The sequence below is a fragment of the Pteropus medius genome, unplaced genomic scaffold (genome assembly GCF_902729225.1).
Source record: "Pteropus medius unplaced genomic scaffold, Ma_sr-lr_union100, whole genome shotgun sequence".
In the NCBI taxonomy this organism is placed as follows: Eukaryota; Metazoa; Chordata; class Mammalia; order Chiroptera; family Pteropodidae; genus Pteropus; species Pteropus medius.
Window position 1 is genome coordinate 218,320 of NW_024344240.1, and position 27,481 is coordinate 245,800.

General features: G+C 42.8%; 1 long non-coding RNA gene across 5 annotated transcripts in view; it reads right to left on the bottom strand.

The window, feature by feature from the left end:
- Window positions 1-27,481, bottom strand: part of LOC120607181 (uncharacterized) — a 61,168-nt gene that overhangs the window by 30,822 nt on the left and 2,865 nt on the right. For 2 of the 5 annotated variants that reach the window (XR_005654077.1, XR_005654079.1), the window contains exon 1: window positions 21,266-21,418. The exons of 2 other annotated variants lie outside the window; for them this stretch is intronic. This is a non-coding gene — a long non-coding RNA (uncharacterized LOC120607181). Of the gene's footprint in view, window positions 1-21,265; window positions 21,419-27,481 lie in introns of those variants that run through there. One more of the 5 variants, XR_005654078.1, reaches the window with a different exon arrangement.

Genomic DNA, 27,481 nt, shown 5'->3' on the forward strand with positions numbered 1-27,481 from the left:
TGTTTCCTTACCTGTAATATAGGGATGCTGATCCCTACCTGACAATATAGAGATGATGCAATAAGAACATAAGCAAAAGGATCTGTTATGGACTGAATGTTTACATCCTCCCCCAAATTTACATATGTTGAAACTTTAACCTCTGGTGTGGCTGTATTTGGTGATGGGCTTCTAAGGAAGTAATTAAGGTTAAATGAGGTCATAAGGATGGAGTCCAGATCTGATAGGATTAGTGTTCTAAGAAAATACACCAGAGAGCTCATGAGCACATGCTCTCCTTCCCCTACACACAGAGGAGCATGTGGGGAAACAGCAAGAAGGCTGCTGTTTACAAGCCAGCAAAAGAGCTTTCACCAGAAACCAGCTACACTGGCTTCCTGATTTCAGAGTTCCAGCCTCCAGAACTGCGAGAAAATTCTATTTCAGTTATTTAAGCCACCTGATCTGTGGTATTTTTTAATACAATGTCTAAATAAGTAGGAGGGCCATAAATGTTCTCTCTCTTGACTTCCTCCATGTTCCCCTCTATCCCCAGGAGAAATAAGGAAGAAATCTTGGCCTGCTGCCCCTTCCCCCAGAGTTCAGAGGCCACTGGAAGGAGGGTAGTAGTATAGGGATCTGAGGTTTGCGGTGAGCCAAAAGTGGTGCCCTAAAAGATATCCACATCAAATCTCTAGAACCTGTGAGTGTTACCTTATATGGAAAAAAATGTGATTAACTTAAGTATCTTAAGTAGCTCATTCCAAGAGTCATATGAAAATGTGAAGGTCTTAGCATAAGAAAACAATTTTGTAAAGGAAGAGCAAAGATTGAGGATTACACTACCCGATTTCAAGATTTAATATAAAACTCAAGGCAGTGCAGTACTAATAGACATATAAATCAGCAGAATAGAACAAAGTCTAGAAATAGACCCACACATATGTAGTCAATCAATTTTTGATAAAGGGCCAAGTTAATTCAATCAGGAGAGCACAGTCTTTTTTACAAATGGGGCTGAAACAATTAAGTATGTGTAACAAAATGAATCTTAATCATCACATCAAATACAAAAATTAACTCAGAATATTATATAGAAATCATAAGTTAACACTATAAAGCTTCTAGAATAAAATGTAGGAGAAAATTATTTTTATCTTGGTTTAGACTAGTGTTATTTAACTTGGGGTAATTTTTCCCCCAGGGGACATCTGGCAACGTCTGGAGACATTTTTCGTTGTCACAACTGGAGAGGTGATGCTGCTGAGTTAGTGGGTAAAGGACAGGAATGCTGCTAAACATCCCATAACACACACCACAGCCTCTCACAGCAAAAAACTATCTGGCCCAAAATAACAATGGTACTGAAACTGAGAAACCCTTGGCTAAGCAAGGGTTTAGGACACAAGTCAGAACCCATAACTTGATAAATTAGACTTAATCAAAATGAACAACTTCTGCTCTTTGAAAGACACCATTAAAAAACAAAGGCAAGGCACAGATGGGTGAAAGCGTTTGCAAAACATGTATCAGATAAAAGACTTTTATCCAGAATATATAAAAAATTCTTACAACTCAAAGAAGACAACCAATTGCTTTAATAGGCAAAAGGTTTGAACATATACTTCACCAAAGAAGATATAAGAATGGCCAATAAGAACACAAAAAATGCTCGACATCATTAGTCATTAGAGAAAGGCAAACTTAAATCACAATGTAATGCCACTATACAGCTATTAGAATGACTAAAAATTTAAAAATTTACCATACCAATGTTGGCAAGGATGTGGGGCATTTGGAATTCTCATACACAGCTGGTGGTAATGTAAAATGGTACAACTTTGGAAAACAGTTTGGCAATTTCTTGTAAAGGTAAACGCACAATTACTTTACAACCCAGCAATACCACCCTGGGTATTTACCTAAGAGGTATTTACCAAGAGAGGTATTTACCCAAAGACTTGTAAGTGAACATTCACAGCAACTTTATTCTCAATAGCCCCAAACTGAAAATAACCCAAATGCCAGTGAACTGGTTAATGGATTAACAGTCTGTGATTTATACACATTACTCAGCAATAAAAAGAAACAAACTGCTGATATACACAATAATGTGGATGAATATCAAAACCATCATGCTGGGTGAAAAAAGCCACACACAAAAGAATGTGTAACGTATGATTTCACTTGTAAGAAATTCCAGGAAATTCAAAATTATATTGACAGAAAACAGATCAGTACTTGTTGGAGGCTAGGAGGAGGGGGAGGGAAATGATTTCAAAGGGGCACAGGGAACTTTTGGGGTGACAGAAATGTTCTATATCTCAATTGCGGTGGGGGTTACATGACTATAAACTTTTTTTTAATGTTTTTTAACATTTAACATCTCATCGATATTTTACACTTGAAACTCATGAATTTTAGTGTGTGAAAACTGTACCTAAATAAAGCCTATTTTTTTTAAAAAAAATACAGTTTTATTTTTAAACCTAAGGCCACCTCCAAGATTGGCCTTGTGGTCAGCAGTGGAGGAAGGGCCTCAGAGCACTAAGGTAGGAAAAGTGAGACCTTGGGAGGTTTAGCCAAGAAAGGGAAAGTGCACTCAGTACTTTAATTATCGGATTTTTTAATTTGAAAGGAATTCTAATACATACATCCACTTGAAAGAGTTTACTGTTTTTGTCTAGTAAATATATGTGGGTTCTATTTTGTCCAGTGGAGATTACCTATTAGAGATCTATAAAGGGGTCACAGAGTTTGTCTGGGGAATCAGTCATTTAGTTGAGATTTTAGACACTTAGAACCTGACATGAAGTTTTGCTGATTAGAGAGGGACTGTATCCCTATCTTTACAGGCCTACCTCTCTCTAGGCCCACTGCTGTAAAGTCTTTTTAATAACCCTGACATTTCACTTAGTGGCCCACACATATTCTTAAATGAATATTATAATTCTTATAATGGCCCTTTGTCTTTTGTTTCTTGCCATGAAAAGCTCTTCACTAGAAAATGGCCAGAAGTCTAGTTTATGACTAAAGATTAGGTTAAGGTTAAATTTAGGATTATGCTTATGGAAAACCTAACTCATATTGCTCATATAACACATAGTAAGTGGTCAGTAAGTATACATAGGTCAAATAAATAAATGGATGAAAACTGATTTAAACAAAAGGAATCTGTTAGTTGGCTTCAGGTGGCTCAAATATCATCAAGAATGGGGAAGGGGTCTCTCCCTCTCTCTGCTCTGATTTCTGCAGCCTCAGTGAAGGCTTCCCACCACCCACCACCATTCTGCTTAAAGCCTCCTTGTCTCTCCCTGTACTGTTCCATAAAGGGATGTCTCCCTGGTAGCACTCCTGGAAAAGACAGGCCACTTTCCTTTCTTGAGAAAAGATTCCTTGCTTTTCACTGACTGTGATTTGGTTCGGGGCCAAGCATGGGCAATGGTCGTGGATATATGGATTGGCTAAAACCGATGAGAACCTATTCTTGGTGCTGGGGAGTGAGCTACTTCCCAGAGGCATAGGGAGAATGGGTGCTTGGTGGTCAAGGCAAAAATGACAACTGTCACAAGTAATTTCAGGATCTGGATTACAGTTCCAGAAAGGCTCCAGCTTACACTAAACAGTAAAAAGGTCAAATTGTGGGGGTTTTTTAGATCAGAATAAGGAAAAAAAAAACATAACACTTTGTGCCCTGAATCCCACTTTTCAGGAGTTTGAAAACGAAAAATCACCTACCTAAAAGCTGTTCTCCATGTTGTTCTTTATGTAGAAGAGAATAAGACCATATGTAAAAATGTAAGGTTGTGGGGGGGAGGGGGAACAAATTTTCATGTACATTATTGAATTAGGGTGGTTAAAAAAACTGTCTTCATGTGGCTAAAAAAACATGAAAAAATAAAAATCACTAGGTGTGTTAGGATATTCAATGATGTACAAGGATTGATTGATTAAAAGCAATTTAAAATTTTAAATTTTGTTTTCTACAAATATCACAATGCTTGTATAATCATAAGAACAAATCAGACCAGAGTTACATTAGGTTAGGGGTAAATGGTGGGGCTGGGACGTAGTAGACATTTCCTTGGAGAGGTGATTTAACCTCTCTGATCTTCAGTTTCCTCATGTGGAAAACAAATAACAACAGCACCCCCTTGCAAGGCTATTGTGAGGGTTAAATGAAAAGCTCCATATAGTATTTAGCAGACAGTACCTCATGCACAGTAAGCATTCAGTGTGCACTGGCAGTGAGGAGGAGGAGATGGGAGAGCAGTGTAAAGACCAGACTGGCTGTGACATGCAGAGCTGGCATACGTACAGTAAACAGCACATGTTTAAATTATGCAATTTGATAAGTTTTGACACGTGTACACACACTTGAAACCAGCACCACCACCAAGATAAGGAACATATCTACCACCCCCAAAAGTTGCTTATTCCCCTTGATAATCCCTCCCTCTTTTATCTCTCCACCACTCTCCATCTCGGGTAACCAATGCTCTGCTTTCTGGCAATGAAGATTAGTTTGCCTTTCCTAGAATTTCATATAAATGAAACATACATAGTATGTACTTTTTTTTTTGGTCTGGCTTCTTTCATTCAGCTTGGTTTTTTTTCATTAAATTTATTGGGGTGACATCGTTCAGCTTGTTTTGATATTCATCCATATCATTGCATATATCAGTAGCTCATTCTTTTTCACTGCTGAGTAGTACCCCATGCACAAATATATCACAATTTGTTTATCCATTCACCTGTGAACATGTGAATTGTTTCCAGTCTTGGCCTATAACAAAGAGAGTTGCTATAAGCTTTCACTTAACAAGCCTTTGTGGGGGACATAGGCTTTCATATGTCTTGAATGTCTGGGTTGCAACATGAGTATATATCTTTACTAAAAACTTTCTGGCAGTAAATGTGGTGTTTGGAGTCTGAGGTTCCCCCGGGGAAGGGTGGGAGGCTGGGGATCAGGGTCAGGGGGCTCTTACGGGCCTTCCCCACCTTCTCAAGCTCTTGCTCAAATCTTTCATGGTCTGGGGTTGGTATCTCAATGGAGCCCATCCCTGCTTAGAGACACCCCCTCCCCATAGCAAAGGTCCCCATATCTGGGTGGGCATCAGAATTTTTTAGGGAGCTTTAAACAGTAAGATTCCTGGGTTCTGCTTGAGACCTACTGCTCAGAATACTGCTGAGTGGGACCACAGAATACATGGTTTTTAAAGTTCCTCAGGTGGTTCTGCCATGTAGACATACATAGGAACTCCCCACCTACTGGAACACGTTTAAACCCCCAGGCAAGGCATTCTGAGCCCTTTGCCATTTGGACTCAGTGTCCCTGGGAGGCCTCATACCTCATCCCTCACCCAACACGAAGCCTCAGGAAACCACCCTATGGTCCCTAGACATGCTCAGCCTCTCTCACTGCCGAGTCTTTGCTCAAGTTCATCTCTGTACCTTCCCCTTCTCTATCCAGGGAATTCTACACATCCGTCACGGCCCAGAAAATGCCACTTTCCCTAGGAAACTTTCCACACCCTTCTCCACCCAGCTAGGCAGAACTCTTGTCTCCTTCGGTGACTCTCAACACACCTCCCATCATCTACATCAGAACGCCTGTCACTCTGCCTGGTCATTATCCAATAACGCCTATGCCAGACAGTTTGCACCAGCGGCCTTCTTAAAGCCTTGCAAGAATCTTCTGAGGTAGATGATGAAGATGATGATAATGGCAGCAAAGACTGACTAAGCGAAAAGCCTGCTGGAAGCCTCTACACATGCTGCTGCGCCCTCAAATCCTCACAGCAGCCGGTGAGGTGGGTACTGTTATTACCAGGCCCATCTGACAGACGAGGACACAGGCCCACAGAAACAAATTCACTTGCCCCAAGTCTCACTGGAAGTGGCAAAGCCAAGATTAGCCAGGCAGAGCTCTGGATACCGTGGTCTTACCCTCTGTGCTTCAGCCCTTTGAAAGATGAGGACACTGATGTCAGGGAAATATCTGCCTAAACTCACCATTCTCATGAGTGGCACAGTCATAATTTGCACCCAGGAGCCTCTGATCCCTGAGCTCCACACTTCACATGGCCTCTGTTCAAACTTCCATCTAAGTAACACCCAGGCCAAACCATTTTTCTTTCTCCTTGGCCCTGGGACCTGGATTGTTTCCAAGTTTTCACAATTACAGTTAGAGTTGCTATTCATATACAAGTTTTTGTAATACTTCCATTTCTCTTGGGTAAATAATTAAGAGAGGAATGGTTGGATCCCAACATGGGTTTAACTTTTTATGAAACTGCCAAACTCTTTTTCCAAAGTGGTTATACCATTTTACACTCTCACCAACGACATTGGACCGTTCCAGTTGCTCTATATCTTCACCAAGTGTTTGGTATGGTAAAGTCTTTTTAATTGTACACACGCTAATAGATCTGTAGCGGTAACGTATTATAGTTCTAATTTGCATTTTTCTTATGACTGTGACATTGTGTTTCTTTTTATGTCTTTATTAGCATCCATATATTTTCTTTGGTGAAGTGTTCATTCAAATCCTTGTCTACATTTTAGTTGGATTATTTGTTTGCTTAGTGCTGACTTAAAAGATTTCATTATATGTTTTGCAAACAATTCCCTTGTCAGATATGTAATCATTTTTCTTCCAGTCTGTAGCTTGTCTTTTCATTTTCTTCACAATGTCTTTCTGTGAGCAATAAATTTTAATTTTGATAAAGTCAAATTTATAAATTTTTTATGGACAGTGCTAACTTAGCAACATTTTGTCATTTTCCATGTATAGATCTTACATTTATTTTGTCAGATTTATCTCTAAACATCATAGTTTTGATGTCACTGAAATATTTTTTAATTTCAGTTTCAGATTGTTTGTCATTAGTATGTAGAGATATAATTGAGTTTCATATATTGATCTTCCTAAACCCACTTATTAGTTCTAGTATCTTTTTTGTAGATTCCACGGGATTTTCTAGGTAAGCAATCATGCTGTCTATAAATATAGTTTCACTTTTTTCTTTCCAAACTTAGTTGCCTTTTCTATCTTTTCTTCGCTTTATTGCACTAGCTATTTAGCTGTTTGAAGTTGTACCACAGTTGACTATTGTGTTTGTTCCCTCTGTGTGTTTGATTTTGCATAGTCTCTGTAACTATGTCTTCAAGTTCACTAATCTTCTTTTCTGCAATGTCTAATCTGCCATTATTCCTATCCACTGTGTTTTATATCTCAGATATTATAGTTTCCATCTCTAGAAGTTTTTATTTGGATCTTTTTTAAATTAATATTTTTAAAATTTAAAATTAAAAGTACCATTTGTTTTGTTTTGTTTTGTTTTTTAGCTGTTTCAACTTGTCTCTACACAGTCTTTCTTCTGGCTAAATATATGAAATATATCCATAATGACTATTTTAATGTTACTGTCTATTAATTTTTTATTTTATTAAAAATATTAAGGTACATTGGTTAGTATAATTATATAGGTTTCAAGTGTACAATTCAATAATACATCATATGTATATTACGTTGTGTGTTCACTACCCAAAGTTAAATTTCTACTGCCTATTAATTCTACCATTAGTGTCACTTCTGGGTCACTTCAATTGATTCGTTACCTCTTTATTACGGATGGTGTTGTCCTGCTTATTTGCGTACCAAGTAATTATTGATTGGATGCCAGACACTGTGAATTTTACCTTGTCGGGTTCTATGTAGTTTTATATTTCTATAAATAATCTTGAGTGTCGTTCTGGGAAATAACTAAGTTACTTGAAAACAGTTTGGTCTTTTTGTTAGGTGGGGTCAGAGCTTCATTTAGTATAGGGTTACTTTTCCCTACTCCCTGGCCAAGATCCTTCTTAGTACTATAATTGATGGCTTTTGAATTATGAGACTTTCCACTCTGGCTATCAGACTATCAGGACAGGCTCTATTTCCTAGCCTTGTGTGAGCTCTGAACATTATTTCCTCTTATTCTTTTGGGTGGTTTTCTCTCCACACTCAAGTAATTTCAATGTATTAATACTCAATTGAAGTGGAAGGAGACCCTTTGCCAATCTGCAGAGCTCATTCTCTGTAGCTCTCTTCCCTACAAACTCTAGCCTCCTTGGCCTCCCCAAGACTCCCAGCTATGTCTCTTTAATTCAAGGACACTGGTAGATTCTACCCGAATTCCTGTACCCCTGTGCTATGGCTGGGAAATTTCTTCAGTAATTTGAGTCAGTCATAGGACTCACTTTATTTTGATTCCTTTCTCTCAGCAATCACTGTTTGTCATTGCCTGTGCAGTGTTTTGAGCGCCACTTTTTTTTGTCTTTTTTATTTTTTATTTTTAGTTGTTTCAGATGGGAGGGTAAATCTAGTCTCTGTTACTCCATCTTAACCAGAAGCAGAAATTTCTGTCTTCAGAGCTGGCACTGAAATTGATCAGGAAGTATGATGGTTGGCTCCAACCTGGATCTAGGAGGTTTTTTCCTTCCTTACACAAGGTGGCACATCTGGCCTCAGGGAAGGACTGATCCTACTGTACTCTCAAGCTCTCAAGCACTGGGTGCCAACCAGGGCAGTAGCCAGAAAGAGGAGGTAAACAGTATGTTCCATGGGAAGACAGAGCTGGGGTATCTCATTATAACTTTGTCAACAAAATGATTCTTCACTGAGGTTCCAATGCCTCCACCTCCCCCAGCCATTCTAGGTGGAGTCTCTGACAGCTTCCACATCTTCTCTAATTACTGACCTCACCTGGCCAGGGCTAAATGGGGATTAGCACCTGCAGCTTTCCAGTTGGCAACATTAACTACTACCTAGCAACAATAGTAAAAACTTCCATTTGTTGGCAGTTGCCATTTTCCAGGCCCTGGGCCACTTACTAAGAATCTGAGTCTAGGGGAAGTAAAGTGACTCTCCTAAGGTCACATAGCCAGAAGGGGCAGAATCAAGATTTTGCACTTCCTTTCAGAGACCTGGTGTCTTGCCTGAGAGGAATAAGCCCTGGGAACTTGCTTGTCCTCTGTGTCCCATTCTTCTTTCTGGCCTGGGCTCCTGCCTCTAGTTCTGACTCGTTATTGGAGTTAGTATTGCCTCTGGGCCTGAAGCCCTGTCCAGGTTCTGCTTAGTTGTGGGAGGTGGTATGGTGGGTGAGACATACATAGGCTTCGTAATCAGACAGACCTAAGTTCAAATCCCCTTGAGGGAGTCACTTACTCCTGCTGAGAGTAATAGCTTCTACAAAATGGGCTAATGGTGTTACTTCAGAGGACTGGTGTAAGGATTAAATGAGATAATACCTTAAAAGTGCTTACTTCACATGGGTGTTCAATAGATGATAGCAATGTAACTGCAGAACTAGTTCAAAATGGTCCTATCCTGTTTAATGAGATACTGGGCTGCTTTTCAGAGACAACAGAGCAAAACTGCAAGTCGCATAGCTGAAGCATTCACAGAAGAAAGAACTTCGATATCCAGCTGTACCCAGAACCAAAGTCTTGCCCCTCAGTCCCCACAGAAACAAAATACCAGGACGTAACTGGAACTTGAACACCGGAATCCTTTCAGAAGCCAAGAGTCACTTGTCCAGGAAGATTCTGGTGTTGACGCCCCTTTACCATAAATGGCCGAGTTCTAAGGTCCTCCAATTAAAACTTGCCCTACCAGCACTTCTGTGTACCTGTTCCCCCTAGCCCCTTAAAAACCTAGTCCAGCAAGCAAGATGGATTCGAGACACCACTAGATCTCCCAACTTCTCAGTTGGTGCCTTCTGATCAATAAAGCTTTCTTTACTCCAAACTCTGACATTTTGAGTTTTGGCCTTTCTAAGTGTCAGGCACATCAACTTTCATTTAGTAACAGCAAAACCCTCTGTTTCCAGTCTGGCATGTAAGGAGCTTGGAAGTCATCACTCTATACTAAAAACAAATAAAAAGGCTGAATAAACTGAAAAATCGATACCTCTTCTTAGATCCATCAGAGAAGTGAGGTCATAGGGCAAACCACTGCACTAAAAATTGGAGAGACAGACAGGTGGATGCAGAGAATAACAACCTGCCAGAGCAGAAACCCATGAGTAGAACCCTCTACAGGAATTAGAACTGGATAGGAAAACCTTAACTGTAACTCAAGAATTGCTGGAGGCTCCATTTGGACATATCTGAGAGTGTAAAATTCCAGGGGGACCCAATCACAGGGGGCCTCCACATGTTTGTAAATTTTACCTCCAGTAACTCTACCAGATCCTACAGTGAATATCTGAGAAAAATCCCGTCTGCTTCCAGCCACGGGAGGAAAAAAAAGAAACTACTTTGAAATACACCAGAGCACTCTTCTTAACAAGATCTGCTCTCAGTAGTAGTTATTTTGCCAGAGCCTAACCTTTTGGAGTTTGATCAGAGCCTAACCAACCTTGAAGAGAAATACCCAACTCCAGCCCCCTCCAGACATCCTTTCATACCTAAGGGGCATGTAGCGGGTAGAGGGACAGACTGAGAAGCACTTGAGAAGTTCACAGTTCAGGTACACAGGTTCACTAAAAGACTAAGATCTATCTAATCATAGGACTATAGAACACCTCCCATCCCCCACATTTTTACCACCACATCAGTAAAGGTCTATTTAGAAAGATTCCTTCCACACAGTACATCATGCACAGCTTTCAACAAAAAACTGCAAGGCATACCAATGGGCAAACAGTTTGAAGAGACAGAACAAACAGCAAAACCAGATTCATACAGCAGGGATGTTGGAGTTATCAGACTTTAAAATAATTACAGTTAACATGCTAAAGGCGCAAATGAAAAAAGTAGACAACATGCTAGAACAGATGGGCAATGTAAGCAAAGACGAGATTACTAAGAAAGATCAAAAAAGAAATGCTAGAGATTAAAAAAAAAAAAAGAAACTAAGGAAATGAAGAATGCCTTTGATGGGCTCATTAGTAGACTGTGTATAGCTGAGGAAAGAAACTCTGAGCTTGAAGATATCTCAATAGAAACTCCCAAAATGAAAAGTGAAGGGAAAAGAGACTGAAAAGAAAAAATAAGACAGAATAGCCGAGAACTGTGGGACAACTACAAAAGGGTGTAACATACACGTACTGGAAATACCTTAAAGAGAAGAAGAGAAAGGGACAGAAGCGATATTTGAAGGAATAATGACTTAGAATTTCCCCGAAATGAATGTCAGACACCAAACCAGAGACCCAGGAAGCTCAGAGAACACCAAGAAGAGTAATCGGGTGGGGTGAGGGAGCTACACTTAAGCATGTTATATCAACTACAGAAAATCAAAGATAAAGAAAAATCTTGAAGGAAGCCAGAGGGAAAAACACCTTATCTCTAAGGGAGCAAAGATACATCTGACTTCTCCTCAGAAACCATGCAAGCAAGAAGAGAATGAAGTGAAATATTTAAAGTGAATTGAGAGGAAAAAAACGACAAACTAGAATTCTGTATCCTGCAAAATTTCCTTCAAAGTGAAGGAGAAATGAAGACTTTCTCAAACAAACAAAAACTGAGAGAATGTGTTGCCGGTAGACTTGTCTTCTGAGAAATGTTAAAATAACTTCTTCAGACCAAAGGAAGATAATATAGGTCAGAAACTTGGATCTACATTTTAAAAGGAAGAGTATCAGAGAAGGAATAAGAGAAGGTAGAATTAAATTTTTAATTTTCTTCTTAATCTTAACAGATAGGTTTGTTCAAAATAATAATAGCAACACTGTATTTGATAGTTACAACTTATGTTTAAGTGACAGGAATGATATAAAGGACGGGAAGGAAGAAATAGGAATATTTTTTATTATAAGGTACTTGCACTGTAAAGCAGAATGGTGTTATTTGGAAGTGGGTTTGGATTAGTTGTAAACGTATATTGCAAACTCTGGGGCAACCACTAAAAATGTTTTTAAAAGAGTATAACTGAAAAAACTAAGAAAGGAGAGAAAGTGAAATTATATAAAATACTCACCTAAAGGTACAAAACGCAGAAAAAGAGTAGAAAACAAAAACAGAAACAAAGAACAGGCAATGAATAAAAAACAGCAACAGATATGATAGATATGTATCCAACTAGTCAATAATCGCTTTTATGTCAGTGGTCTAAATGCACCAATTAAAAGACAGAGATTGTTAGCGTGGACCAAAAAATAAGGCCCAACTATATGTTGTCTATAAGAAATCAACTTTTTGAAAATTAAATTTATTGGGGTGACATTGGTTAATAAAAACTAATATAGGTTTCAAGTATACTATTCAACAATATGTCGTGTGTATATTGCATTGTGTGTTCACCACCCAAAGTTAAATTTCCTTCCATCACCATATGTTTGACCCCCAAAATCCACTTTAAATATACAGACTCAGATAGATAAAAAGTAAAGGGATGAAGAAAGAGATACCATGCTAATACTAATCAAAAGGAAGTAGCTGTATTCATTTCAGCCAGAGCAGACTTCAGAGCAAGGAAAGTCAACAGGGAAAAAGAGGGGCATTACATAATGAAAAGGAGTCGACAACCCAATAAGACATAGTCCTTACTGTGTACGTACCTAACAAAAGAGTGTCAAAATACGTGAGACAAAATTTGATAGATTTGCAAAGAGAAATAGATGAATCCACTCTTATAGTTGGAGACTTTAACATCCCTCTGTCAGAAATTGGTAGATCAAGCAGGCAGAAACAGTAAGGACGTAGTTGAACTCTACAGCACTATCAATCAACTGGGTATAATTGATATCTATCAACGATTTCATCCAACAACAGCAGAATATACATTCTTCTCAAGCTCACATGGAACATTCACCAAGATAAACCACATTCTGGTCCATAAAATGTAGCTCACTCATTTGAAACAATAGAAGTCATACAATATCTGATTTTAGTCCACAATGAGATTAAACCAGAAATCGATAATGGAAAAATATGTGGGAAATCCCAAAATACTGAAAGATTAAAGAACACACTTCTAAACAATACATGGGTCAAAGAAGAAATCTCAAGAGAGATTCAAAAATATTTTGAACTAAATGAAAATATGACATTGATACATGGTAGCCACCACCACTATCCTCACCCTCAGCCCGGCTCATAGCTGAGCTAGCCATGATTATCCTACACTGGACCATCTAGTTCCCAGCTCTTGGGTCTCAACTGTCATTGCTCTAAAATCCCACTCCACCTGGGTTATCACAGGTATAAAAGAAAGTTAGTAAAGGGCCTTCTTATTCAAAGCATTTCTACAGGCAGCTAGTGTTGTAAGGGAACAAACAGATCTTGGGGAGAGAGTGAGAACTGTGTTAAAGTAGAGGCAGGATGAGCAGTATGCCGGTCATGTTGCTACAGAGGAGATGTCTACACTGAATAATGTATGGACTCCATGACCCTTTATGGTCCTTTCCAATTGTAAGTTTGGTACATTCGAAAATTCTTTTATGATTCCTTGAACTTGTGATCCTTAGGCTAGATTATTCCAAGGTTCTTGTTTCTATGATTGTTTGATCTTAATGTTCTGTGAGGTTTTATAAATGACACTACATGTGATGGCACACACAAAAATTACTACGTAAACATAGGGCCCAGAATTCCTGTTGGGAAAAGAAGGAAATATCTTTGTGGGGAAAATGCTTTGACGAGGGCTTTGAGTAGAGACCTGACTGAGAGCCTGGGCTCCTGAGGAGCGACCTGAAAGAGAAGGACAGAGGGCTGGGGAGAGAGAGATAAAGTGGGGGAGGGGAGCACATGTTCCCCTGTGTATCTAGATGCCAGAAGGCTGTGCTCCACAAGATGTGATCCTTCTTGGAACATTCTGAAACCTCCGTACAGTTTACTCTCAGGAATGCTTGGGAGGGATGATTTTATCATTTCATAAGAAATCCAAATAAGAGTATGAGTTTCATCACATTCAAGTCAGTGTGGTTCGGGACGAAGCCAGTATGCTTTGCTGGAAGCAGAGATTATGGGGGTGATGTAAACCCCCTAGGATTTCGCAGGCTTTTCTGGGGTAAAGGCAGGGCATCCCCGTGTGGTGGTACAGGCATCCAGGGGTCCTACAGCATCAAGGGAACTCCACTGATATCAGGGTTTATGTGAATGGCTCTCTCTAGAGGCATATAGTGCACAATCTGAGCAAATGGATGTGACAGCCCTAGCCCTGAGGTAACAGAAGAAATTTCACCACCATCTGAGGGAACAGGGAGACTCCCCCAGCTAATATTTGGGCTCTATATTTTATTTAGGTTCTTTGTTTAAGTTTTTACGATCCTAAGGTTCTACAATTCTACGATTTTCTGACTCCAAGAATTTAAGAGTATAATAGATTTTAAAATTCTAAGGCACAACAACCATCGCCATAGCCAATGCTATTGTGTTACCACATGCCAGGCACTGTGTCAGGTAGTCTAAATGTATTATCTCAATTAATCCTCAAACCCTACAAAAAGACACATTACTTTCTACATTTTGCAGATGTGGAATTGAGGCACCGAGAGTTAAGTCATCCGTCCACGATTACAATGGCAGGACTGAAGCCAGGTGTTCTGATTGCTGAGCCTCTTTATCTCCACCCTCTACTGCTGGCATTCCTATAAACACTTCCCTCCCTACTTAGTAAGCCATCATGCCATTTTGCCTGTAAGCTGTCCTTTTTTCCAGCTCAGGCCCCAGAGAGCTGGAAAATCGACCTGATATCTGAGATATGTCGTGTTGAGTTGAGTCATATTGAGTTGTATTATGTCGTAATAGGTTGTGTCATGTTGAATGTGTTCGTCTCCAGTGTACTATGAACCCTCTGGGACAAGGAATAAATCTGATTCAACTAAATCAGAATTCAACCTAAATTCTGCTCTCAGTCAAGGAACTGACACACTGTGGGTGCTTAAATAAATGTTTATTTTATGAGTGACTAATTGGCCAAATAGGCTCTAGGGAGTGAGCCCTGGTGTCCATGTACTCTAGATCATCACCTGTGATTGTATCCTGATGAGGGTTGGTGGAGTAGGCACACTCCCAAAGGCACCTGAGCAGGTGGGGCAGAATTCATCCTCACAGGAGCTTAGAGCCAGAGGCAGTACAGACCTGATGCAGACTTTGAGTCTTCAGGTAAGTAGCAGATGGTAACTGGAGTCCAGAAGAGGAGCCCGAGGGGAGCCTTATCTGAGAGGGCCAGGCATGGGGAAGAAAATAGCCCAGGTGCCTCCATAGCCCATCTTCACTGGTAGCTGTTTGAAGGGAGTTAGTCCTGGACAAAAAGGTGCTGGAGCCAGGTATCCTCTGCTCTTTACCTTGTAACTTCTTCTCCCTTCAGGACCAAGGCCCCATGTGACAGTGTGCCTGGCTCATGGGAACTCTTTCCCAGGGCCAGACCTTGCCCAGATTTTTGCAGGTGAGCTGGGGTCCTGCTGTGGGACCTTTTAAGTCTCTAGACCCACACTCAGCTGCATCTGCTGACCTTGAGCCTGCTCAAGCTTAAAGCCCAGGAGTTCCTGGAGTTCCTGTTTGCCTCAGCCTCTCTTTGATTTAGAAATGCCCTGAGTGGGGCCAGCAATACAGCCCATCTGCCCCACACTCACCTTGGTTCTTACACCCAGAGGTGCTCACACCTGCTGAGCCACCTGCTCTTGCCTTAGATTAGACTTCTCTTCTACCTGGACTATGTCTGGTCCTCTTCACTGGTCACTCTGCCTAGACTCTCCTACTCCAGCCCGTTTCCCCAAACCAGCTTCTATATATCATTTAAGATGTAAATCTATGTCCCTCTCCTGCTCACAATCCTCCAATGGTTCCCCATTGACTATAGCAGAAAGTTCTAGTTCCTTAGCCTAGTATTCAAGGCCCTTCATGGACTGCCCCTCTGACCTCTCCAGCCTCTGCTCCCACTGTCCCTTGAAACTACCCCGGGGTCTAGCCATTGCGAACCATCTTTTTGCCCCTCTTACACTTACTGTCCTCACCACTAGGCACACCCTCCTTAAGTTCCTTCATCAAAAATCAGCCTTCCCTTGGTTCCTCCCTGGGTTGATAACAACACCTATGAACAACACCATAGTGGCAACAATCACATTGCGTTATAGTTGTCTCATTGTGTTTGTTTCCCCCACACGACTGGGAGTTCCGCGTGAGGTCAGATTCTGCCTATAGCTTCATCCTCAGCGTCCCGCACATAGTACCAATGTGTTGAACGAACGAAGGAAAAAAAAATGAATAAATGGCAATGAGTGAGTGAGTATGACAGTGACATCCACAGCATTCACATGGGATGGTGTGGGTTGGGTAGGAACAGGCAAGGGAAGCTGATGGAACAAAAGAACAAAAACATGAAGACACAAGGAGATGGCTCCAAGAGGGAGGCCAGGAAGTTGCCACAACAGGTTCTAATCCCATCTCTCAGTGTGGCTCCATCCTGTACCGGAGCTGTGTGCTCTGAAATCCCTGGAATCTCTGTCATTTCCTTGTGTTTATTATTTCTGCTACCCCTGTGAGGAAATGCTCCTTGACCCTTCCCTTGGGAAGAGTTGCTCGGGCCTTACTCAAGGCTATTGACTTTTTTGTGGACTGGGGGTTGTGGGGGTGGCTGCACAGCTCACATCTACCCTAGGCACCAGGATTCTCCTGGCAGGGGGCACTCCAGGGATAGCCTCGGAGCCATGGGGCCTGAAGACCGGACCAGTGTGCTATCATTGTCTAAGCCCCCTGGATGGGTTCCCTATCCTAGCTCTCTCGTACTTAGCCATATTCCTGATGACAAAGGACTCTATGCTCAAGCAGCTGGGAGAGCCAGAACTGACAGAAAGCTTTGTAAGAGGTGTGGAGTGTTTGCTTTATTCTCCACTGTACCTCCAGGACCCAGTCTCATGCCTGGCACATGGTAGAGGAGCTCAGAAACTGTTTGTTGGATGAATAAAAATATGGATGGATGGATGGATGGATGGAATGGATGATGGACGAAAGGATGAATGAATGAATGGTGGATGAAAGGTAGGAAGGTTGTCCTTCCTGAGGTCAGAGAGCTTTAGAGCAGTAGCATCTCCAGGGATCAGCCCTGGGGTCAAATGTGACTATCAGAGCATGGCACCTCCTTGGAGAGGAGTGGGAGGCTAGGGGTCAGAGTTAGGGGCCTCTTACAGGCCCTCCTCACCTTCTCAAACTCTTGCTCAAATTTTGCATGTCTGAGATGGTATCTCACTGGAGCCCATCCCTGCTTAGAGGCACCCCCTCCCCATGGCAAGGGTTCCCATATCTGGGTGGGCATCAGAATCTCTTGGGGAGTTTTAAACAATATAGATTCCTGGGTCCTGCCTGAGACCTACTGCTCAGAATATTGCTAGATGGGACCAGAGAACACCTGTTTTTTAAAGTTCCTCAGGTGGTTCTGCCATGTAGACATACATAGGAACTCCCTACCTACTGGAGCATGTTTAAACCCCCAGGCAAGGCATTCTGAGCCCTTTGCCATTTGGACTCAGTGTCCCTGGGAAGCCTCATACCTCATCCCTCACCCAACATGAAGCCTCAGGAAACCACCCCATGGTCCCTAGACATGCTCAGCCTCTCTCACCACCGAGTCTTTGCTCAAGTTCATCTCTGTACCTTCCCCTTCTCTATCCAGGGAATTCTACACATCCCTCACGGCCCAGAAAATGCCACTTTCCCTAGGAAACTTTCCACACCCTTCTCCACCCAGCTAGGCAGAACTCTTGTCTCCTTCGGTGACTCTCAACACATCTCCCATCATCTACATCAGAGCGCCTGTCACTCTGCCTGGTCATTATCCAATAACGCCTATGCCAGACAGTTTGCACCAGCGGCCTTCTTAAAGCCTTGCAAGAGTCTTCTGAGGTAGATGATGAAGATGATGATAATGGCAGCAAAGACTGACTAGGCGAAAAGCCTGCTGGAAGCCTCTACACATGCTGCTGCACCCTCAAATCCTCACAGCAGCCGGTGAGGTTGATACTGTTATTACCAGGCCCATCTGATAGATGAGGAAACAGGCCCACAGAAGCAAATTCCCTTGCCCCAAGTCTCACTGGAAGTGGCAAAGCCGAGTCTAGCCAGGCAGAGCTCCGGATACCGTGGTCTTACCCTCTCTGTTTCAGCCCTTTGAAAGATGAGGACACTGATGCCAGGAAATATCTGCCCAAACTCTCCATTCTCATGAGTGGCACAGTCATAATTTGCACCCAGGAGCCTCTGATCCCTGAGCTCCACACTTCACATGGCCTCTGTTCAAACCTCCATCTAAGTAACACCCAGGCCAAGCCCCATTCCTGACTTTTTTCCAGAGTCCCTTCCTCTTTCCACAACCCCCCAGAGACCTGCTCTCTCATCTTCCTGACCTGGCCTGCCCCTGGCTCTCACTGCAGCCCACTCAGCTCCACCTCAAGTTCCCTGGAAGGAACGCCCAGTCCTTACTAGGCCACAGCTCAGCTGGCAAGCTTTCCCCCTTCACTTCCCCATCTAGCTTTCCAGACCGAACAAGCTGAAGTAGAGAAGGGACCAAGCCTCCTCCTCTCCCTGGGCCTCAGTTTCTCCATCTGTAAGGCAGAGAATGGCTCTGTCCTGGCTGCTTTCCAGAGTTGAGAGGAGGTTCTGATGATCACAGGGTAGAAAGCTTTGTAAACAGCAGTCCAGCCCTGAGCGCCTCATTCCTGGGCCCTGGTTAGAAGGGTGGGATCTCAAGTCAGCCTGGAGCCGAGCTCTGCCATCCTGGCAGCTCACCTAACCTCCCTGTGCTCCAACACCTCATCCAAAGAACAGGATCACAACAGTACCTTCCACATAGAATCATTGTGAAAATTGGCTGCAGTAAGGTACTAGATGTACACAAAGGGTACCTAACACCTTTTATCTCCACAAATAAATGGTAGCATTAAGTGAAGGGCCTGCCTCCCTCTGTGGAGAGAGCAGACTAAAGTAGAATCGCAGCTGTGACATCAGGCACTTTTCTGGAGAACCCCAGAGGGAAACTCGGCTCCCTGAGGTGGGTCCCCAGCCCAGCCATCCCCCACTGAGAATAACTCTAAATAACTGTCTGGCCGGGTGACAGCAGGTTTTATAAATTGTGCTGTCACTGCAGATATTCTTTAACTCACAAGAAGTTGCAGAGCTCTTTATGATGTCCCTTTCTCATTTAATCCTTTACAAAGCCTGTAGAGTCTGTGGGGGCTTTGGTTCCAGGCTGACCTAAGCTCATTTCCAACTCTGCTACTTACTTGCTATGTGATCTGGGGCAAGTTATTTACCTTCTCTGGGCTTTGCTTTGCCTCGTCTGTAAAGCAGGCAGGACACTCTCAATCTTGGAGGGATCTTGTGAGCATTACAAGTGTCAGGCATAGAGGAAGTACATAATAACCCTAAAAGCTCCATTACTCCCATATTCTTATCTAGATGAAGAAACTGAGGCTCAGAAAGGCTGGTAAGGAGCAGGACTCTGGCTTCTACACAGGAAGTTAGTCCCCTGTTCATGAGTTTTTGAGGCCATGAGGAATGGTTCTGGCTGCTCAAGACCAAAGACTGATCTTGGGGTATTGCTTTATATGCCTGTCCTTATAATTCTCATCAGTCATAGCTGGCCAGGTCCAGTCCTCAGCACCAATGGGTCAGAGAGGACAGGGCCAGGGTCAAGATGGGTATGGTGGGTGAGATAGCGAGGCTGTGTGCCCTGTGCCCACTGGAAAACCAGCAGACACAGGAAAGGAGAGTAGTGGGCTTGTCTCAATCAACTACACTAAGAGGACACAATGATCTCATCTCTGCAGCCAGCTGGACTATTCTCTTTTCAACAGCCTGAAGTCAGTAGGCTAAGAGACACTTCATGGCACTGCCCTCATATCTGCTGATTTATTAAGCCTGCTTCCAAGTAAAAGACAAGAACTCTTCTTAAGCATCTGTCTCTGGGCAACTTTTAATTTTCTCTCTTTTGAAGACAATGATGAGATACCATTTTTCACCTATCTAATTGATAAAGACTAAAAAGATAAGAACACCAATATTGGCCAGAGGATTGTGAAAAGGGCAGGTCCCTCTACAGCTGGTAGAAATGCAATGTGTGCTATGTTTTCAAAGAACGATTTGCCAAAGCCTTAAAAATGCCCCTCTCCTTTGATCTTGTTGTTCTCCTCCTAGGATTTGCACTGAGTTATTGGTACAAAGTTGATGTTTACAACTGCTCCCAAATGAAAACCACCTAAATATTCATCAATAGAGGATTGGTTAAGTCAGCGATGGACTATCAGCCAGCCATTAAAAATCAGGCTAGGAAGAATATTTACTCACAGAGAGAATGTTCATTATAGATTAAGAGACAAAGCAAGTTATAGCCAGGATGATTTGCATTGATATAAGCAGGGTTGATCAGTTTTTCTACAGCAGGGCTTGTCCTCTTAGAATGTTCCTCTTGGACCCAGGTGTATGGAAGTCCAGGCTATTCTGCTGAAAACAGAGGAGGATGCAACACCATATGGAGAGAACGGCCCCAGCAATGGATCCTACTGAATGCAACCGCATGAATAAATAACTTAGCAGCACCATGGGGAGCAGAACTGCACAAAATCATGAGAAATAATACATAGTTGTCATTTAAAGCCACTAAGTTTCGGAGTGGTTATTCTATAGCAATAGACCACTGAAATATCCCAGCGTTTTCATTTCCTAGATTTTCAGAATGCATATAGACCATTAGAGCATCCAGCTCTAATGGTGCACTCCTGGAAGGCAGGGCCTGGGGTGACTCCAATTACTGAGCCTCTGTCACTGACCAGTCATTGTGCAGCTTTCACAAACCATCACGTACTAGGCACTTAATAAATATTTCCTGAATAAGTGAAAAAACGTCTTAGTTAACACACACTGCAGCCCTGTGAGCTAAGAGTTATTGTTTTATTATAACTCAACTGATATTCATTCATTAGAGAAGAATCAGAAAAATGCAGATATTAAAAGAGAAGAAAATAAAAGTTATCCCTATTTCTACCACCCATAATTTCAATTAACATTTAGCATATATGCATAGAAATTTAATTATATTACATATGCATATTTACTTTTTAAAATGTGATAAACATATTTTGTAACCTGTTTTTTCCATTCAAAGCAACTTTGACTTTCTTTCCACATCAATAAGTGTATATCTCTATTCAGCACTTTTAATGAATGTGCATGTTTGCCTGTGTGACTCACACCCCATCCTCCTCTCCACTCCTGCACAGAGGTGAGCTCTGCCTGCCTTGTCTGTGCCCTATGGCCTTATCGCCTAACCATAGCCAATCAGACCCTGGGAAAAATATCTCACCCAAACAGGGCCGATTTGCTTCTCTCTTCTAGAAACTCAGAATCAGAACCAGGAGACAGTTGAGTCAGCCTTGAGGGTTGCTGAGATGATCCCATGTGAGTTCTGGCGTTGTACGGTGGTCATGTTCTGCCATGTGGAGCCAGACACGCTTGTCCATGAAGAGAGAGAGGAATAAAGCAGGGGTACAGGATCATACCATCCTGGTCATAGTGTATTTGCTGAGTCCAGAGCTTTGTCAGCACTACTACATCCTTGCCACTGGTTTGGGAGATACACCTGTATCCTTTAATAAATTCTCTTCTTTTGGCTGAAGTTGGCTTATACATATTGATACTTGCAACTGGAAAATCCTAACATCATTAAGGAAATAAGGAAGATGTGACTCAGCCAAAAGCCAAGCTTCTCAGACACAGTAAAAAGAACAACCTAAGATAGAAGAATATTGTCCCAGCACCTTCTCTAAGCAGAGGCTCTACCAGCTACTTCACAATTCCAGGTACACAGGCTAGAACATGAGCTGTTTGAGGGGAGGGCTCCAGAGCCAAGCAGTGAAGGCCCTCTTTTTATGCTGTGGCTTCTGCCTTCCAACCTCAGCAACAAACATCTGTTGGGCACCTGCCATATTCAGGGCACTGTGCTCAGGACAAAGATGAGGATCGATGATTCAAGTTCCATGTGCAACTTAGTGCAAGTCAACAACGGCTCTCTAGGTCTCAGTCTTTTTATCTGTAAATCAGTTGAAATATACAACTCTAAAATTTTTTCAGCTCCCACACCTATAAATCCAAGCCAGGGTCCTGATCCCAGCCCTTCAGGAACAAGATATTTATATATCAAGCTCTAGAAGTGCATAAGACTTTCCAAACACCTTCATATGCATTGTGTCCTATGATCCTCTCGAGAGCTCCACAAGGCAAGGCTTGTTAGGTCACTTTTAGAGAAATGAGAGAGGCAGAGAGGTTAAGCGACCTGTCTGAAGGTATGCAGCTTTGAATGGAAGAACTGGAACTTAAATCAAAGTTGGAGCCAACTGCCCCACTGGGGGCAGGAACAAATAACTCTTGACCTTTATTATCATAGTTTTAAAGATGAGGAAAGTTTATATGAGGTAACTAGAGTAGTCAGCTTCATAGAGACAGAAAGTGGACTAGTGGTTACCAGTGGCTCGGGGGAGGAGGGAATGGGAAGTTACTGTTTAATGAGTATGGAATTTCTGTTTGGGAAGATAAAAATGTTCTGGAGTTGGATGGTGGTGACGGCTGCATGACCAAGTGTGAATGTGCTTAATACCACCATTCACTTAAAAATTGTTAAAATGGTAAATTTTATGTTATGTATATGTTACCACTTTTTTTGTTTTGTTTTGTTTTTGTTTTTGAGGGAACAAGTCTAGCAGGATAAAGGGAGTAAGTGTAGATCAGTTTATGAGAGTTCTGGGGACAAACTGGGTTCAATACTCAAATCTACCACTTGCTTACTTGCTTGACCTGGGGCAAATTACTCTGAAACTGTGTCGCAGTTTCCTTCTTTGTGAATGAGATAAAACAGCAATGTCAAAGATTTGTTATGAGAATTAAAGGAGCTAATTATATATCATTCACTTAGCCCTGCACCTGACACACAGTAAACTGTCAATACACATGACATTATTATGACAAGGCTCAACCCGGAGCCAGAAGGGCCTTGGAGGTCACCTGTTACGATGCCTTCATCACAAAACTGAAGAGACTGAGACTTAGAAAGGGACAGTGACCTGCCTGAAGTCACCCTGCAAACCAGTAACAGAGCCCAGAGTGGAACTGAACCACTCCTCTTTGAGTCGAGATCTCTGCCTCCAGCCAGCCCATGGTACTTTCCCTTTCTTAAGAGCTAAACTGCCATGAATTTGGGGCATAAATTTCAGGCATCAATGAGAAAAGGTCATCCCTTTCGCCAGCTTTTGACTGGTTCTCACTCTCCCTCTTCTAAAGCGAGTCAGCTCCAATATAATGGGGTGAGTCAGCCAGCAACTCCGAGATGAATGTGCGTGTGACTGCCAGGTGGCATGCAGGTGGGGACAGGCACAGCCGGATGCCAGCTGGGTTGTGACTGCTTGCTGGAGGGGGATGGGGTAGAGGGAGAAGGGTAAGGGAGGGAGGTAGGCTGTGTGCTTTCTTTTGGAGACAAATTGCTGCATAGTGGTATTTAGAAATTAAGAGGTCCAGGTTTCATACCTTGAATTTGTTACCAAATTCCTCCTTTGGTGACCTCAAGCAAGTATGGCTTTAACCTAGTGTGCCTCAATCTCCTCAACTGCCCAGTGGATGTATAAATAAATTTGGTCTCGCCCTCAGGACAAGGTGTAGGAAGATTCTGCATAGTTAAAAAGTTGCATCAGCGTAAAGAGTATTGTCACTTCACTTCTCAGGAGAAATAAGATTCTAAGAACAAAACAGAGCTCAGACAGGCTGTGTGTTTTTCTCATCAGTCCTGGGACTTCACAGGGTCTCTGAGACTCTCAAGTCTCCACGTTCTTCTCCCACATCTCAGAGTGCCAGGTAAATTTCTCAGACTCAAACTTTACAGGGAGCCTACTACTGTGTGCTAGGCCCAGGGACATGTCATAGGACCCACCCCAGAGCCCCACAAGATCAAGATTATTCTGAGCCCCATTTTACAGAGAGAAAATTGAGGCTCACAGAGAGAACACAACTCATCAAAGATGGCACCACTAGCAGGGAGGAGCTGGGCCATGAAGCCAGACTTCCTGAGTATTCCACCATTCACCCTCTCCTGTGGGCTGCATTGGGTCCCCACCTCCCAACTTCAGAGACTCCCAGAAAACAATACATGGAAACTGGAAGAGGTAGATTCCTGCTATCTTGATGTAAATAAGGCTTTAAAACTGCAAAACCCTGGAAATGATAATAATAGTTACTATTTTTCATTTATTATATACCAGTCACCCAATAGTCATTTTTTCTTTCATATTCTCAATAAATCTTTGAGGTAAATGCTGATATTATTCTCATTTTACATTTGGGGAAACTGAGGCTCAAAAAGGCTGGGTAATATGCCCAAAGACACATAGCTAGCAGATCTGTCTCCAAAACTGGCGATTTATCCACCCATATCACTGTTGGCTCTTTCACTCATTCGTTCATTCATTCATTTTTTGCTTCATTCATTAAAGTTTATAGCCTCTTCCTTGTGCTAAATAAATAGCTGGACAGACAGAAGTCAGGAATGCTTGAGTCCCTACCTAAAGGAAGTCATTATCTAGGAAAAGATATGGCTCAAATAATTGTAATCTAAGTGATAAGAGCCAGGCCTCTGGTACCCTGCTTGTGCTAGTGCTGGGTCAGGTGTCTGGGCACTGTTGGTTGGAGTTTTTGTTTGCTTATTTTTTTAATCAAGGTGCTAGAACTCAAATCTACTCCCCGTGTGATCTCAGGCAAGTTACTTAATTTCCTTGAATCTCAGTTTTTCCTTTTAGAAAAAGGAGAGAAAAATACACATCTCATAGAGTTTTATCAGGGATTAAAAAACTGGAATAATATTGTATTCATTCATTCAACAAATAAGTACTGAGTCCCATTGTGTGCCAGGTACTGTTTTTGGTGCTGGGGATGCTAGCTAGAAGAAGTGGACAGCAGACATTCCCTTGGACCCAGGGAAACATTTTTCTTTAAGTAAAAATTTTTTCAATTGAAGCAAAATGTGCACACAGAAAAGTGCAAAACTTAGAAGTGTGCAGCTTGAATTTTGACAAACTGAACACACCCATGCAACCAGCACCCTGATTACAAAACATTACCAGCAGGTCGGGATTAGGGGTGGAAAATGAAGCATTCACCTACCTAGTAGGATTTATTGGGGTGCCAAAAAGCTCGGTCCTCAAAATAAATAATGTTTTTAATGCAATCTTTCTTTTAAACAATCAAAATTAATGCAAAAAAAAATCCATGATGATAAAATATCAAAAATTTAAATAATGACAAGATTAGTAACAGTGCCCTGTTGAGTCATATTAAAGCTTGAGGCAAAAGGAAAAAATCAGTAATGTGGTGGATAGAGGAGCCATCTCTAGGGTGGAGACTAGAAGGAATGGGGCAAGATGAGTTTAGATTTAAATATGGTGAGTGCCAGGTACCTGTGGAACATGCGGCGAGCTGTCCTAAAGGAAGCTGGGCAGACAAGCCTGGTGCTCAGGGGTATGTTCCTTCAATAGCCCCAGCATCAGCAAGCAGGTGGTGGCCCTGATGAGAGCGCTTCCAGAGAGCCGGGGAGGGGCAAACAAAAGGATAAGAAGGAAAGCTAAAAAAAATTCTCTGGGAGCGGGTGGTTTGAACGGGTGTGCAAATGAGAATGAAAATATTAAGCACAAAACTGGAGTCCAGCACCATGTTTACCTGCAGCCTGAGAGAATTTGAGCTGCAAAACATCTTGCGGGTTTGGGACTCCCGTGTCCCAACCCCTGCCAAACCCCCTTGCATTAACTTCAGTTGACTCAGCAGGCCCTTTCTCCTGGCTGCCAGGGACGCTTGCCTTTAAAGGCAAAAAAAAAAAAAAGAAAAGAAGAAAGTCACTTTCTGGTCACCTTCTCCTCCCTAGCTCGGGGCCGCAGGGGCGGAGCCCTTCAGGACCCCTGCAGACCCACGTTCGTGCTGTCAGGCACGCAACCAGCCAGCATCTGCCTGGCCACCTGGAACCGCCCTGCCAGTCCCAGAGAGCTCTTTTCCTCCAAGCGGCTAAGGCTGGAACTGCTTAGAATCAGAATTACAAAAGTCCCAAGTTCCTTCCTGGGCTAAAGGTAGCCTCCAGGGACAAAGCTGCCAGCGTGACCACAGCTTGGGGGTTGCGGGGAAGAAGGGGCAGGTGGCCCTTGATCCTTCCAAACTGAACCCTAGGGTTCCCCAGGCCTCCTCACATCCTCTTTAAAACCTCAGGGTAGCATAGGCTTGAAGGAAGGTTGAGAATCTTAGGTCTTTCCCCTGCTCAAAACTCTCCATGGCTCCCCACTGCCCACTGAATTAAAGCCCTAACACCTATATCAGGCATTTGAGGGCCTTCGTGATCCCATCTCTTCAGCATCTTCTCTCACTCAAATTCCCCCTATCTTTATCTTCTCTCTCTCCCAAGCCCCCGCACTCCAGCCATAGGGGAGACTTAGCCTGGCTTTCTCTGGCTTAAGCTGCACCTTCACCACCCACTTCCAGGCACTTATTTGCTCATGCTTTTTCTCCCCATGCATCCCCAAATTCCAAGCTCAGATGCCACTTCTTTAGATTTTTCTCTGGTGTTCCTTCCCTATTTGGAGTTATATCCTATTTCACAGGACTCAGCCACCCCCAAAATAGACTAGCCCACTTAAGAATCTAATCTCTGACCCAGTGTAAAGAGCTTCTGATGAATGTACCTCTAAACAGTAGCCTCCAGGGGTCATAAACTTTTACAGAGAGAAAACTCCTAGAAATGGAATTTCGAGCAGGTAATGGGGGTCTGTTTGGGCAGGTATGGAGAAGGATAAGGGAGAGATTCCCTCTTGGGGGACTCAGGGACACTTCCCAGAGGAGGCCCAATTCCAAGGGTGCTTTGTGCCATCAGAAGTATTTTGGCATGTTGAGGTTGAAGGGAGTTAGGCCAAGGAAAAAACCTGAGCAAAGGTATAGATATAGAAAGTGCTGGTGTGAAGGGTAAGGCTAGGCTTGTAAACTGGAGCCCTGAGGGCCTTGATGGCCAGGATGAGCTTTGCTCCCTCGGTGACAGTGTTAGACATTCGAGCAGGAGAGTAGGGGTCAGGACTGGAGGAGGTGAGACTAGCAGAGCTGTTGGACCTGCAGACAGCAGGGAGGGAAGGAGGATGAGATGGTGCAGAAGGTAAACTTAGCAGGACTTGGTGGCCTCTGGAACCCAGATGAGGAGACAATGTCCCTAAGTTTTGAAGGCTTAGCAGTTGGGATACCATAGAAATAGGAGCCATGGGGTAGGGGTGTGCCCAGAGGGGCCTGCCTTCCCTTCCAGGGTTCCAGGCCCAGCCAAGGTGTCACCTCGGCCAGCACTGGACACACAGCCCAGGCAGAGGACTCCAGGGGTCATGTGGTCAGCTCAGATTCCTCCTTTCCAACATAAAGTCACCCCTCCTGGGCCCCTCCATGGGGAAAAGGGCCTTTAGCCTAACCTCAAGATTTTGGCCAGACCTTTAGACGGAGACTCTTTCCCTTCACTGTGCCTCAA